Consider the following 14,098-nt stretch of genomic DNA (forward strand, 5'->3'; position numbering starts at 1 on the left):
ATTTCTCTGGGGTCAGTGGTAACATTCCCTTCATCATTTCTAATTTTATTTATTTGAATCTTCTCTCTTTTCTTCTTTATTAATCTAGCTAGTGCCCTATCTATCTTATTAATTTTTTCCAAAAACCTTGATTAAGTGATCTTTTGAACAGTTTTTCATGTCTCAATTTCCTTCAATTCAGCTCTGATTTTAGTTATTTCTTGTCTTCTATAAGCTTCGTGGTTGAGTTCTTGCTTCTCTAATTCTTTCAGTTGTGATGTTAGGTGGTTAATTTGAGATATTTCTAATTTTTTGATATGGGCATTACTTCTTATGCCCTACTCTAACTTTTGTCCTTCTAGAAAACTCAGAACTATGCTTTCTAAACCAATTCAGACTTTCTCAGTGAATCAGCCTGGTCTCCCTGAGGCAAAGTTAGCAATTTTCCATTACTCATGGTTCTCTTTCTCTGTAAGAATATCTAATGCAACAATGCAAGTGTTTATTTCACTCCTGGTAATGTGGGGAACTCCTTTTGGCTGAGACCAAGACATGAAACCTTGTTCTTTCAACATTAATGAAGATTTATTTAGAAAGCCTCCATTTTTACAGAAAAGATATATAAACACCAATGAAAATAAATATGAAATTATATGACATACAATTATATTGTGGAAAGACTGAATAAATAAATGAACTAAGCTCTAAGAGAAATGATGATGATATAAAATGATATAGAAATAAAAACCTGGGCTGGTATAGCATAATTAATGTATCAGTAAAGTATGTACATTGTAGAAGGGGCAGGAAGACAGCATAGAGAGTGAGACCTGACCAAAAGTTTTAAGGAAAGTTCTATACCCTTAAACGAGATTAAAGTGGACTCAGGAAAACATGGGCCACTTGAGGGGAAGGACACATGTTTCAGACGGGCCAAAGCTCAGAGCATCTCTACCTTCTCCAGGAGGAAAGGGGAGGCAAAGCAGCAGGCAGAAGACAGCACGGCCAGGTCAGCACAGGGCACCCAGGCCAAGCCAGGTGGGCTCCGTTGTACAGGTAGTGAGGAGCCACTGCCAGGTAGGCTTTATTCATTAGTTTGTTTTGTTTCCTTTAGTAATGAAGACACATGATCAAAGTTGACCTTTGTAAATGTTGCTGCAGCTGAACAAAAAGATGGATAAAACCAGTGTTTTAAAAATTATGTTGTGTACAGCACTAGCCTCAGTGAGACATTAGTAGAACACACAGGCATACACATGCACACACACTCACACTGAGCCCAGATTATTCTGGCAAATGTTGGGTTAAGCAAATTAAAAGAAACATCTTAGTTCTGGACTTCTCAGAACCTGGAATGTGGCTATATGACTCATAAAACAGCAAGGTTAAGACAGAGCATGTCATTTTTTCCCAGAAATGTTGAAACACTTTCCTTCCCTTGGCTTCAGTGTCATCTTCTTTCTCCTGGTTCTCCATCAACCCCTTTGGCTGCTCCTTCTTGATTTCCTTTTTGACAATCTGCTGCTGCTCAGCCATTCTCTTTTCATTCCCCATGGATTTCTCAAGTGTGTTTCTATTCCGGCATTTTAAACTTTCCTTGTTTTTCCTGACACCTCTCCTTGTCTGACCCTGCCCTGTTCTAAGGCAGGTGTTCCATCCGTGTGCGCTTTTGGCATCCTGGGATGCTCCCAGAATGTTCCCTGCCACACTCCATCAGGTTTTCTCAGCAGACTCCGCGAGGGTAGCAGCCTTGTCTCCACCGTTCCTTCAATGCTCACCACATAACACAGAAGCTGACTCCATAACATTTAGTTGGCCAACTGAGACTAATTGTATGTTCCTCTAGATCTTAAAAAGTTACAGAAACATAGCACAATAGACAAAAAAATATCTTTAGTCAGGAGTTCTCTATACATGTACAAGAGTTTGAAGTCATTATTAAAGCAAAGAGAAAGAGAAACTGTCACAGAATTCCCTAAGATAAATTATTTTGCTTTAATCTTCAAATCATCATGTGAGATAATCAAGACCATGTGTTACTGTAAATATTTCTAGCTTAAAACACAATGACCTGATTTTTATTGTTTGAAATAACTGCAATATAAATCATTTAATCAGAAATTGCATAAATAATCCTTTCAAATAAAATTCTGCCTAAATTTTAGATTACTCATATGTTCAAATGATAATGAACCCATAAGCTTTTCTAATACCTCAGTCAAAACATTGTACTGATTCCAGGTGTGGGAATCGTATCTGAAAGTTATTTTACAGATGGGGAAAAGGTACGTACGTGACATTGGCCTTTGCACTACTGTGCCCTTTTGGGTCAGGAAAAAGCTGTTCCCTTAAAATCCTAAAAACTCTTCTGTCAGGTCTGAAGGGTGGGTGGGAAACACAGTTTTACAAATTTTAGCAACAGATGTTTTATTCCTTGCTTAAAGCAGTGACTAGATAAAGGCCAGTAGAAGAGTCTCCAATGTTTCTTTAGAAGCGTGCGCCTGAGAACATCTTCCTGAAACACTCCCTTGTCTCTGCCAAAAATCACCTTTGGTAGGAAAATCACAGCTCAGCAGGCTGAGGAGATCCAAGGGGATCATTGAGCTCTGAGGCTTATGAGAGAAGAGAGAGAGATCTAAGACTTTTTTTGTATAAATGTATGGGTTCCAAGTGCAATTTTGCTGTAAGCATGGATGGCATAGTGGTGAAGTCAGGGCTTTTAGGTATCCATCACCAGAATAATGCACATTGTACCCATTAAGTAATTTCTCACTATTCACCCCTTCCATCCCCTCACCCTGCAGAGTCTCCATTATCATTCCACTCTCTACATCAATACCCTCACATCTTTTAGCACCCGCTTATGAGTGATAAAATACGATGTTTACTCTGTGTCTGGCTTGCTTCACTTACAACAGTGGCCTCCAGTTCCATCCATGTGTCTTCAAAAGTTATGATTCTACTGTTTTTTATGCCTGAATAGTATTTCATTGTGTATATTTTCTACATTTTCTTTCTCCAATCATTTGTTGATGGACATTCAGTTTGATTTTATGTCTGTGCTACTGGGAATAGTGTTGCAGCAAATACACGAGTACAGTTATCTTTCTGATAAATTGATTTCTTTTCCTTTGCATAAATACTCAGTGGTGGGATTGCTGAATCAGACAGAGCCAATAGATGATCAGTAATGGTGGCCAATCGTCAGCTAGAAAAAAGTGCTTAGCAGGGCTTGAAAACACCGAAACTCTGAGACAACTGAGCTTCAAAAACTTCAACAGCCCTGAGTGAAAAGTCCAAACACGTTTATCTACCATTCAAGGACGCTTTATTGTCTGTCCTTTGTGCATCTCAGTAGTCTCTTTTTACCACACTGTCTATATACTGCATGAGCCATTTATATGAAACTATCTGACACTCCAAGGCATCTTATACTATATATTCAACCTAGTATATATACTATATACTAGGGATACACAGAGTATCCCTAGTACCTAGCACAGTCCTGGCATATAGTTTGCTACTAAACGTTTGCAGAATGAAGGAATTATCTTGTATCCAGGTTCCAAGTTTTAAGGTGATTCTTCACTAAAAAAAAAGTATTACAGTTCACAAATAATCTATTTCCCTTTTTACAAATGGGATCGATTTTAATCTTATCCCCTAATAACTTTATTTTCATTTACTCCCATCTAAATATACTGTCTTAAGAGAGCAATAAGAAAGAGAGTTGAAGCTGGAGTTTGAAGAATTGTACATGGTCCTGTGATACCCTACCTGTTTTAACCTGAGTGACTCTCTCCTAGCGGAGAGAGAGCCGGACAGACTCTATTTCAGTTTCTTCAAGTGCAGCCCCCTTTACCTCCCTCCCTTAAGGCCATAACTAGTGTAAATTGACTCAAAGCACGTCCAGGAATGCACTTACTGATAAGATATTTAGGCAAGCCGCACAAGCAGCTCCTGGGGACACACTCAGTGAATATCACACAAAACCCCTGCATTTCTCTCTTTGTGATAGTTTAAGCCCCTGCACCTGGAACTGTTTATTTGTTTTGTAACTGCTTTTGTAACCAATTAATTTTTTAGCTATTTGCCAGCTCTGCCTCTGTAAAAATTGTTTCGATAAACTCCCCCCTCCCCTGTTTAGACCACGGAATAAAAAATAAAAAACAGCCCCTTCCTCGGGGCCAAGAGAATTTTGAGTGTTAGCTGCCTCACGGTCGCTGGCTAATAAAGGACTCCTTAATTTGTCTCAAAGGGTGGCGTTCCTCTATAACTCGCTTGGTTACAACAGTCCACACTGTGGCCTGAGGTGCATCGCTCACCTGAACTTCATCTGTTAGGTATGTCAGGGAAGATAAGCAGGGTGAGAGTGGCCTCATCAGAGGACCCCAGAACTCTGGCTTCCCCACCTGGCAAGTGCACCTCTGCGAACAAAGACTTCAGAGCCAGATGACAAGAACGGCCCAAGCAGTCCACCAGGGAAACCTGGGCCCAGTGTACATCAATGCAGAGCATCAAGCACGGTGTAACAGGTGCACAGTTGCCTATTCCTGTTCAGAGATGACTGCATCCCACACACTGTAAAATGAGGAAATGCAGAGAAGCAGATGTAACTGAAGAAGACAGCAGGAGCAACAAGGAGGGACAACCACGACCTAGGAAGGCACGATGCCAGAGATGCCTGGACCCCATGCTAGGCTCAGTGCCTGTTATACTCTTGGGACCCAGGACTTTCCCTCTCCATCACAATGCATACTTGATATTTTTTGTTGTTTAAAATATTGTCCTTAGTTTTCACCTTTCTTTGTGATTCGTTAGTTCATCTCACAGAGTTGAACATTTCTTTTTATTGAGCAGTTTGGAAATACTCTTATTGTAGAATCTGCAAGTAGAATATTGGAGGGCTGTGCGGCCTATGTTAGAAAAGGAAATATCTTCAAATAAAATTTAGACAGAAGCAATCTCAGAAACTACTTTGTGATGTGTGCATTCACCTCACAGAGTTAAACCATTCTTTTGATTAAACAGTCTATAAAATCTCTTTTTGTAGAATCTGCAAGTGAACATTTGGAGTGCTTTGAGGCCTATGGTGGGAAAGGAAATATCTTCACATAAAAACTAGACAGAAGAATTATGAGAAACTTGTTTGTGATGGCTGAGTTCATCTCACCGAGTTGAAACTTTCTTTTGATTGAGCATTTTGGCAACAATCTTTTGCAGAATCTGCAAGTGGACATTTGGAGCGCTTTGCGGCCAAAGTTACAAAAGGAAATATCTTCAAATAAAATATAGAGAGAAGCAATCTGAGGAACTTCTTTGTGACGTGTGCATTCATCCCACAGAGTTAAAACTTTCTTTTGATTGAGGAGTTTTGAAACTCTCTTTTTGTAGAATCTGCCAGTGGACATTTTGAGGGTTTTTAGGCCTATAGTGGGAAAGGAATTATCTTCACATTAAAATTAGACAGAAGAATTCTGAGAAACTGGTTTGTGATGTGTCCATTCATCTCACAGAGTTGAAAATTTCTTTTTATTGAGCAGTTTGTAAACACTCTTTTTGTAGAATCTGCAAGTGGACATTTGGAGCGCTTTGCGGCCTATAATAGAAAAAGAAATATCTTCAAATAAAATCAAGACAGAAGCAAACTGAGAAACTTCTTTGTGATGTGTGCATTCATCTCACAGAGTTAAAAGTTTCTTTTGATTGAGCAGTTTTGAAACTCTCTTTTTGTAGAATCTGCAAGTTGACATTTGGAGTGCTCTGAGGCCTACGGTGGAAAAGGAAATATCTTCATATAAAAACTAGAAAGAATAATTCTGAGAAACTTCTTTGTGATGTGTGCGTTCATCTCACAGAGTTGAACCTTTCTTTCTATTGAGCAGTGTGGAAACACTCTTTTTGCAGAATCTGCAAGTGGACATTTGGAGGGCTTTTTTTCCTATGGCAGAAAAGGAAATATCTTCACATAAAATCCAGACAGAAATAATCTGAGAAACTTTTTTGTGATGTGCACATTCATCTCAAAGAGTTAAAACTTTTGATTGAGGAGTTTCAAAAGTCTCCTTTTGTAGAATCTGCTAGTGGACATTTGGAGCACTTTGATGCCTGTGGTGGAAAGGGAAATATCTTCACATAAAAACTAGGTAGAAGTATTCTGAGAAACTTCTTTGTGATGTGTGCATTCATCTCACAGAGTTGAACATTTCTTTTTATTGAGCAGTTTGGAAACACTCTTTTTGTCATATCTACAAATGGACATTTGGAGCGCTTTGCGGCCTATTGTTGAAAAGGAAATATCTTCACATAAAATCTAGACAGAAGCAATCTGAGAAACTTCTTTGTGATGTGTGCATTCATCTCACAGAGTTAAAACTTTCTTTTGAATGAGCAGTTTTGAAACTCTCTTTTTGTAGAATCTCCTAGTGGGCATTTGGAGTGCTTTGAGGCCTATGGTGGAAAATGAAATAGCTTCACATAAAAACTAGACAGAAGAATTCTTAGAAACTTCTTTGTGATGTGTGCATTCATCTCACAGAGTGGAACCTTTCTATTGATTGAGCAGTACGGAAACATTCTTTTTGTAAAATCTGCAACTGGACATTTGGAGCGCTTCACAGTTTATGGTAGAAAAGGAAATATCTTCATATACAATTTAGACAGAAGAAATCTGGAAAACTTCTTTGTGATGTGTGCATTCACCTCACAGAGTTAAACGTTTTTTTTGATAGAGCAGTTTCGAAACTCTGTTTTTGTAGAATCTGCAAGTGGACATTTGCAACTCCTTGAGGCATATAGTGGAAAAGGAAATATCTTCACATAAAAACTAGACAGAAGAATTCTGGGAAACTTCTCTGTGATGTGTGCATTCATCTCACAAAGTTGAAACTTTCTTTTGATTTAGCAGTTTGAAAGCACTATTTTTTCAGTGTCTACAAGTGGACATTTGCAGCGATTTGCTGCCGATGGTACAAAAGGAAATAACTTCACTTAAAATCTAGAAAGAAGCAATCTGAGGAACTTCTTTGTGATGTGTGCATTCATCTCACAGAATTAAACTTTTCTTTGATTGAGCACTTTTGAAACTCTCTTTTTGTAGAGTCTGCAAATTGACATTTTGAACGCTTTGTGTCTTATCTTGGAAAAGGAAATCGCTTCCAAGAAAACTACACGGAAGAATTCTGAGGAACCTCTTTGTGACGTGTCCATTCTTCTCACAAAATTGAAAATTTCTTTTGATTGAGTAGTTTGGAAATACTCTTTTTGTAGCATCTGCAAGTGAACATTTGGAGCACTTTGTGGCCTATGGTATAAAAGGAAATATCTTCACATAAAATCTAGACAGAAGCAATCTGAGAATCTTCTTTGTGATGTGTCCATTCATCTCACAGTGATAAACCTTTCCTTTGATTGAAGAGTTTTGAAACCCTCTTTTTGTAGCATTATCTTCAAGTGGACATTTGGAGCGCTTTGCGGCCTATGTTAGAAAAGGAAATAACTTCACATAAAATCTAGACAGAAGCAATCTGAGAAACTTCTTTGTGAGGTCTGAATTCATCTCACAGAGTTAAACCTTTCTTTTGATTGAGGTGTTTTGAAACTCTCTTTTTGTAGTATCTTCACGTGGATATTTGGAGTGCTTAAATGCCTGTGGTGGAAAAGGAAATATCTTCATGTAAAAACTAGACAGAAGAATTCTGAGAAACTTCTTTGTGATAGGTGTGTTCATCTCACAGAGTTGAATCTTTCTTTTCATTGAGCAGTTTGGAAACACTCTTTTTGTAGAACCTGCAAGTGGATATTCAGAGCGCTTTGGGGCCTATAGTAGAAAAGGAAATATCTTCACATAAAATCTAGACAGAAGTAATCTGAGAAACTTATTTGTGAAATGTGCATTCACCTCACAGAGTTAAATCTTTCTTTTGATTGAGGAGTTTGGAAACTCTCTTTTTGTAGAATCTGCAAGTGTATATTTTGAGCGTTTTGAGGCCTATAGTGGGAAAGTAAATATCTTCACATAAAAACTAGAGAGAAGAATTCTGAGAAATTTCTTTGTGATGTGTGCGTTCATCACACAGAGCTGAATCTTTCTTTTTATTGAGCAGTTTGGAAATCCTCTTTTTGTAGAATCTGCAAGTGGACATTTGGAGTACTTTGTGGCCTAAGGTAGAAAAGGAAATATCTTCACAGAAAATCTAGACAGAAGCAATCGTAGAAACAGCTTTGTGATGTGTGCATTCATCTCACAGAGTTAAACCTTAATTTTGATTGAGCGGTTTTGAAACTCTCTTTTTGTAGAATCTGCAAGTGGACATTTGGAGCGCTTTGTGGTTTATGGTAGAAAAGGAGATATCTTCAGATAAAATCTAGATAGAAGCAAACTGAGAAACTTCTTTGTTATGTGTGCATTCACCTCACGCAGTTAAAACTTTCTTTTGATTGAGCAGTTCTGAAACTCTCTTTTTGTAGTATCTGCAACTGGCCATCTGGAACACTTTGAGGCCTACGGTGGAAATGGAAATATCTTCACATAAAAACTTGACAGAAGAATTCTGAGAAACTTCTGTGTTATGAATGCATTCATCTCTCAGAGTTGAAACTTTCTTTTGATTAACCAGTTTGGAAAGATTCTTTTTGTAGATTCTGCAAGTGGCATTTGGATTTCTTTGCCCCCTAATGTAGAAAAGGAAATATCTTCACATAAAATCTAGACATAAGTAATCTGAGAAATTTCTTTGTGATATGTGCATTCATCTCACAGAGTTAAACCTTTCTTTTGAGGGAACAGTTTTGAAACTCTGTTTTTATAGAATCTGCAATTGGACATTTGGAGCACTTTCAGGCCAATGGTGGAAAAAGAAATATCTTCTCATAAAAACTAGACAGAAGAATTCTTAGAAACTTCTCTGTGATGTGTGCATTCATCCCACAGAGTTCAACGTTTCTTTTGATTGAACAGTTTGGAAACACTCTTTTTGTAAAATCTGCAACTGGACATTTGGAGTGCTTCGCGGTTTATGGTAGAAAAGGAAATATCTTCATATAAAATCTAGACAGAAGAAATCTGGGAAACTTCTTTGTGATGTGTGCATTCATCTCACAGAGTTAAACGTTTCTTTTGATAGAGCAGTTTCAAAACTCTGTTTTTGTAGAATCTGCAAGTGGACATTTGCAACTCCTTGAGACGTATAGTGGAAAAGGAAATATCTTCACATAAAAACTAGACAGAAGAATTCTGGGAAACTTCTTTGTGATGTTTGCATGCATCTCACAAAGTTGAAACTTTCTTTTGATTTAGCAGTTTGGAAGCACTATTTTTTCAGTGTCTACAAGTGGACATTTGCAGCGTTTTGCTGCCTAAGGTAGAAAAGGAAATATCGTCACTTAAAATCTAGAAAGAAGCAATCTGAGAAACTTCTTTGTGATGTGTCCACTCATCTCACAGAGTTGAACATTTCTTTTGATTGAGCAGTTAGGAAACACTCTTTTTGTAGAATCTGCAAGTGGAGATTTGGAGCACTTAGCAGCCTATGGTAGGAAAGGAAATATCTTCACATAAAATCTAGACAGAAGCAATCTGAGAAACTTCTTTGTGACGTGTGCATTCATCTCACAGTGTTAAACCTTTGTTGTCATTGAGTAGTTTCGAAACTCTCTTTTTGTAGAATCTGCAAATGGACATTTGGAGGGCTTTGAGGGCTATGTTGGAAAAGGAAATATCTTCACATAAAAACTAGACAGAAGAATTCTGACAAACTTTTTTGTGATGTGTACATTCATCTCCCAGAGTTGAACCTTTATATTGATTGAGCAGTTTGGAAAAACTCTTTTTGTAGAATCTGCAAGTGGATATTTGGAGCGCTTTGTGGCCTATGGTAGAAAAGGAAATATCTTCACATAAAATCGAGAAAGAAACAATCTGAGAAACTTATTTGCGATGTGTACATTCATCTCACAGAGTTGAAGCTTTCTTTTGATTGAGCAGTTTGGAAACACTCTTTTTGTAAAATCTGCAGGTGGACATTTGGAATGCTTTGCGGCCTATGATAGAAAAGGAAATATCTTCATATCACAAAGAGAGAGTTTTAAAACTGCTCAAATTAAAGAAAGGATCAACTCTCTGTGATGAACGCACACATCACAAAGAAGTTTCTCAGAATTCTTCTGTCTAGTTTTTATGTGAAGATATTTCCGTTTCCACTGCAGGCCTCAAACCACTCCAAATATCCTCTTGCAGATTCTACAAAAAGACAGTTTCAAAACTGCTCACTCAAAAGAAAATTTTAACTCTGTAAGATGAATGCACACATCAGAAAGTAGTTTCTCAGATTGCTTCTGTCTATAATTTATGTGAAGATGTTTCCTTTTCTACCATAGGCCCCAAAGCGCTCCAAATGTCCATTTGCAGATTCTACAAAAAGAGTGTCTCCAAATTGCTCAATCAAAAGTAATGTTCAACTCTGTGAGAAGAAGGTCCGCATCACAAAGAAGTTTCTCAGAATTCTTCTGTCTACATTTTATGTGAGGATATTTCCTTTTCCACAGCAAGCCTCAAAGTGCTCCAAATGTCCACTTGCAAATTCTACAAAAAGAGAGATTCCAATCTGCTCCATCAAAAGAAAACTTCAGCTCTGTGAGATGAATGCACACATCACAAAGGAGTTTCTCAGATTGCTTCTGTCTAGACATTATGTGAAGATATTTCCTTTTCCAACATAGGACTCAAAGTGGTCCAAATGTCCACTTGTAGATGCTACAAAAGAGAGTTTCAAAACTGCTATATCAAAAGAAAAGTTTAACTCCATGAGATGAATACACATATCTCAAAGAAGTTTCTCAGATTGCTTCTGTCTAGATTTTATGTGAAGATATTTCCTTTTCTACCATAGTCCGCAAAACTCTCCAAATGTCCACCGGCAGATTCTACAAAAAGAGTGTTTCCAAACTGCTCAATTGAAAGAAAGGTTCAACTATGTGAAATGAATGCACACATCACAAAGTTGTTTCTCAGAATTCTTCTGTCTAGTTTTTATGTTAAGATATTTCCTTTTCCACCATCCGCCTCAAAGCGCTCCAAATATCCACTTGCGGATTCTACAAAAACAGAGTTTCAAAACTCCTCAATCAAAAGAAAAGTTTATTTCTGTGAGACGAATGCACACATCACAAAGAAGTTTCTCAGATTGCTTCTGTCTTCTTTTTATGTGAAGATATTTCCTTTTCCACCGCAGGCCTTAAAACGTTCCAAATATCCACTTGCAGATTCTACAAAAAGACAGTTTCAAAACGGCTCACTCAAAAGAAAGTTTTAACTCTGTGAGAGGAATGCACACATCACAAACTAGTTTCTCAGATTGCTTCTGTCTAGATTTTATGTGAAGATATTTCCTTTTCAACAATAGGCCCCAAAGCGCTCTAAATGTCCACTTGCAGATTCTACAAAAAGAGAGTTTCAAAACTGCTCAATCAAAAGAAAGGTTAACTCTGTGAGATGAATGCACACATCACTCAGAGGTTTCTCAGATTGCATCTTTCTAGATTTTATGTGAGCATATTTCATTTTCTACCACAGGCCACAAAGCTCTCCAATGCTACAAAAAGAGAGTTTCAAAACCGCTCTATCAAAAGATAGGTTCAAATCTGTGAGTTGAATGCACGCATAACAACGAAGTTTACCGGAATACTTCTGTGTAGTTTTATCTGAAGATATTTCCTTTTCCAAAATTGACCGCAAAGCCCTTGAAATATACACTTCCAGATTCTACCCAGTAGTGTTTCAAAACTACTCAGTCAATAGAAAGTTTCAACTCTTTGTGATGAATGCACTCATCACAAAGAATTTCCCTAGAATGGTTCTGTGTAGTTTTTTTTTTTTTTTTTGAAGATATTTCCTTTTCCACCATAGGGTGCAAAAGGATCCAAATATCCACTTGCAGATTCTACAGAAAGAGAGAGTCAAAACTGCTGAATCAAAAGACAGGTTCAACTCTGTGAGTTGAATGCACACATAACAAGAAATTTCACAGAATGCTTCTGTGTAGTACTTATGTGAAGATATACCCTTTTCCGCAACAGGCCTCAAAGCTCTCCAAATATCCACTTGCAGATTCTACAAAAAGAGTGTTTCAAAACTGCTCAATCATAATATAGGTTCAACCCTGTGAGATGAATGCACACATCACAAAGAAGTTTCTCAGAATGCTTCTGTGTACTTTTTATTTGAAGATATTTCCTTTTCCACCATAGGCGACAAAGGGCTCCATATATCCACTTGCAGATTCTACAAAAAGAGAGATTCAATACTGCTCAATGAAAAGATAGGTTCAACACTATGAGTTTAAAGCACACATCACAAAGAAGTCTCTCAGAATGCTTCTGTGTAGTTTTTATGTGAAGATATTTCCTTTTCCTCAATTGGCCACAAAGCTCTCAAAATATCCAGTTACATATTCTGCAAAAAGAGAGATTCAAAACTGCTCAATCATTAGATAGGTTACATTCTGTGATTTGAATGCACAAATCATGAAGGAGTTTCTCAGAATGCTTCTGTGTAGTTTTTAAGTGAAGATACTTCCTTTTCCACAGTAGGCCTCAAATCGCTCCAAATATCCACATGAAGATTCTACCAACAGAGTGTTTCAAAACTGCTCAATCAAAAGAAAGTTTCAACTCTGTGAGATGAATGCACACATCACAAAGAAGTTTCTCACAATGCTTCTGTGCAGTTTTTATGTGAAGATATTTCCTTTTCCACAATAGGCCTCAAGGCGCTCCAAATATCGACTTGCAGATTCTACAAAAAGAGTGTTTCAAAACTGCTCAATCATAAGATAGGTATAACCCAGCAAGATGAATGCACACATCACAAAGAAGTTTCTCAGAATGCTTCACTGTAGTTTTTATTTGAAGATATTTCCTTTTCCACCATAGACTGCAAAGGGCTCCAAATATTCACTTGCAGATTATATAAAAAGAGAGATTCAAAACTGCTCAATCAGAATATCGGTTCAACTCTGTGAGTTGAATGCACACATCACAAAGAAGTTTCCCAGAACGCTTTTGTATAGTTTTTATGTGAAGATATTTCCTTTTCCACAATTCGTCTCAAAGCTCTATGAATATCCACTTGTAGAGTCTGCCAAAAGAGAGATTCAAAACTGCTCAATCAAAAAATAGCTTCTACTCTGCGATTTGAATGCATACCTCACAAAGAAGTTTCTCAGAATGCTTCTCTGTAGTTTTTATTTGAAGATAGTTACTTTTCCACAGTAGGCTTCAAAGCACTCCAAATATCCACTTGCAGATTCTCCAAAAGAGAGATACATAACTGCTCAATCAAAAGATAAGTTTAAATCTGTGAGTTGAATGCACACATAACAAAGAAGTTTCCCAGAATGCTTTTGTGTGGTTTTCATGTGAAGATATTTCCTTTTCCACAATGGGCCCCAAAACTCTCCCAATAATAAATTGCAGATTCTGCATAAAGGGTGTTTCAAAACTGCTCAATCAAAGGAAGTTTTCAACTCTCTCTGATAAATGCACTCATCACAAAGAAGTTTCTCTGAATGCTTCTGTGTAGTTTTTATTTGAAGATATTTCCTTTTACACCATAGAGCACAAAGGGCTCCAAATATCCACTTGCAGATTCTACAAAAAGAGAGTTTAAAAACTGCTCAATCAAAAGATAGGTTCGACTCGGTGAGTTGATGGCACACATCACAAAGTAGTTTCTCAGAATGGTTCTATGTAGTTTTTTTCTGTAAAGATATTTCCTTTTCCACAATAGGCCTAAAAGTGCTCCAAATATCCACTTGCAGATTCTAAAAAAGAGTGTTTCAAAACTGCTCAATTGTAAGATGGGTTCAACCCTGTGAGATGAATGCACACATCAGAAAGAAGTTTCTCAGAATGTTCTGTGTAGTTTTTATTTGAAGATATGTCCTTTTCCACCCTTCGCTGCTAAGGGTTCCATATATCCATTTGCAGATTCTATGAAAAGAGAGATTCAAAACTGCTCAATCAAAAGATAGGTTCAACACTCTGAGTTGAATGCACACATCACAAATAAGTCTCTCAGAACGCTTCTGTGTAGATTATATGTGAAGATATTTTCTTTTCC

The 14,098-nt window shown here is 37.4% G+C and overlaps 1 protein-coding gene across 5 annotated transcripts in view; it reads right to left on the minus strand.

Moving 5' to 3' along the window:
• The window catches only part of LOC117977803 (histidine-rich glycoprotein-like), a 139,207-nt gene that overhangs the window by 18,034 nt on the left and 107,075 nt on the right, over positions 1 to 14,098 (minus strand). For 2 of the 5 annotated variants that reach the window (XM_063603450.1, XM_063603453.1), the window contains one exon: positions 935 to 1,827. The exons of the other annotated variants lie outside the window; for them this stretch is intronic. The gene's annotated coding sequence lies outside the window, so the exon portion shown is untranslated. The remainder of the gene's footprint in view (positions 1 to 934; positions 1,828 to 14,098) is intronic. 5 annotated transcript variants of the gene reach the window in all.

The sequence above is a fragment of the Pan paniscus genome, chromosome 23 (assembly GCF_029289425.2).
Source record: "Pan paniscus chromosome 23, NHGRI_mPanPan1-v2.0_pri, whole genome shotgun sequence".
Lineage (NCBI taxonomy): Eukaryota > Metazoa > Chordata > Mammalia > Primates > Hominidae > Pan > Pan paniscus.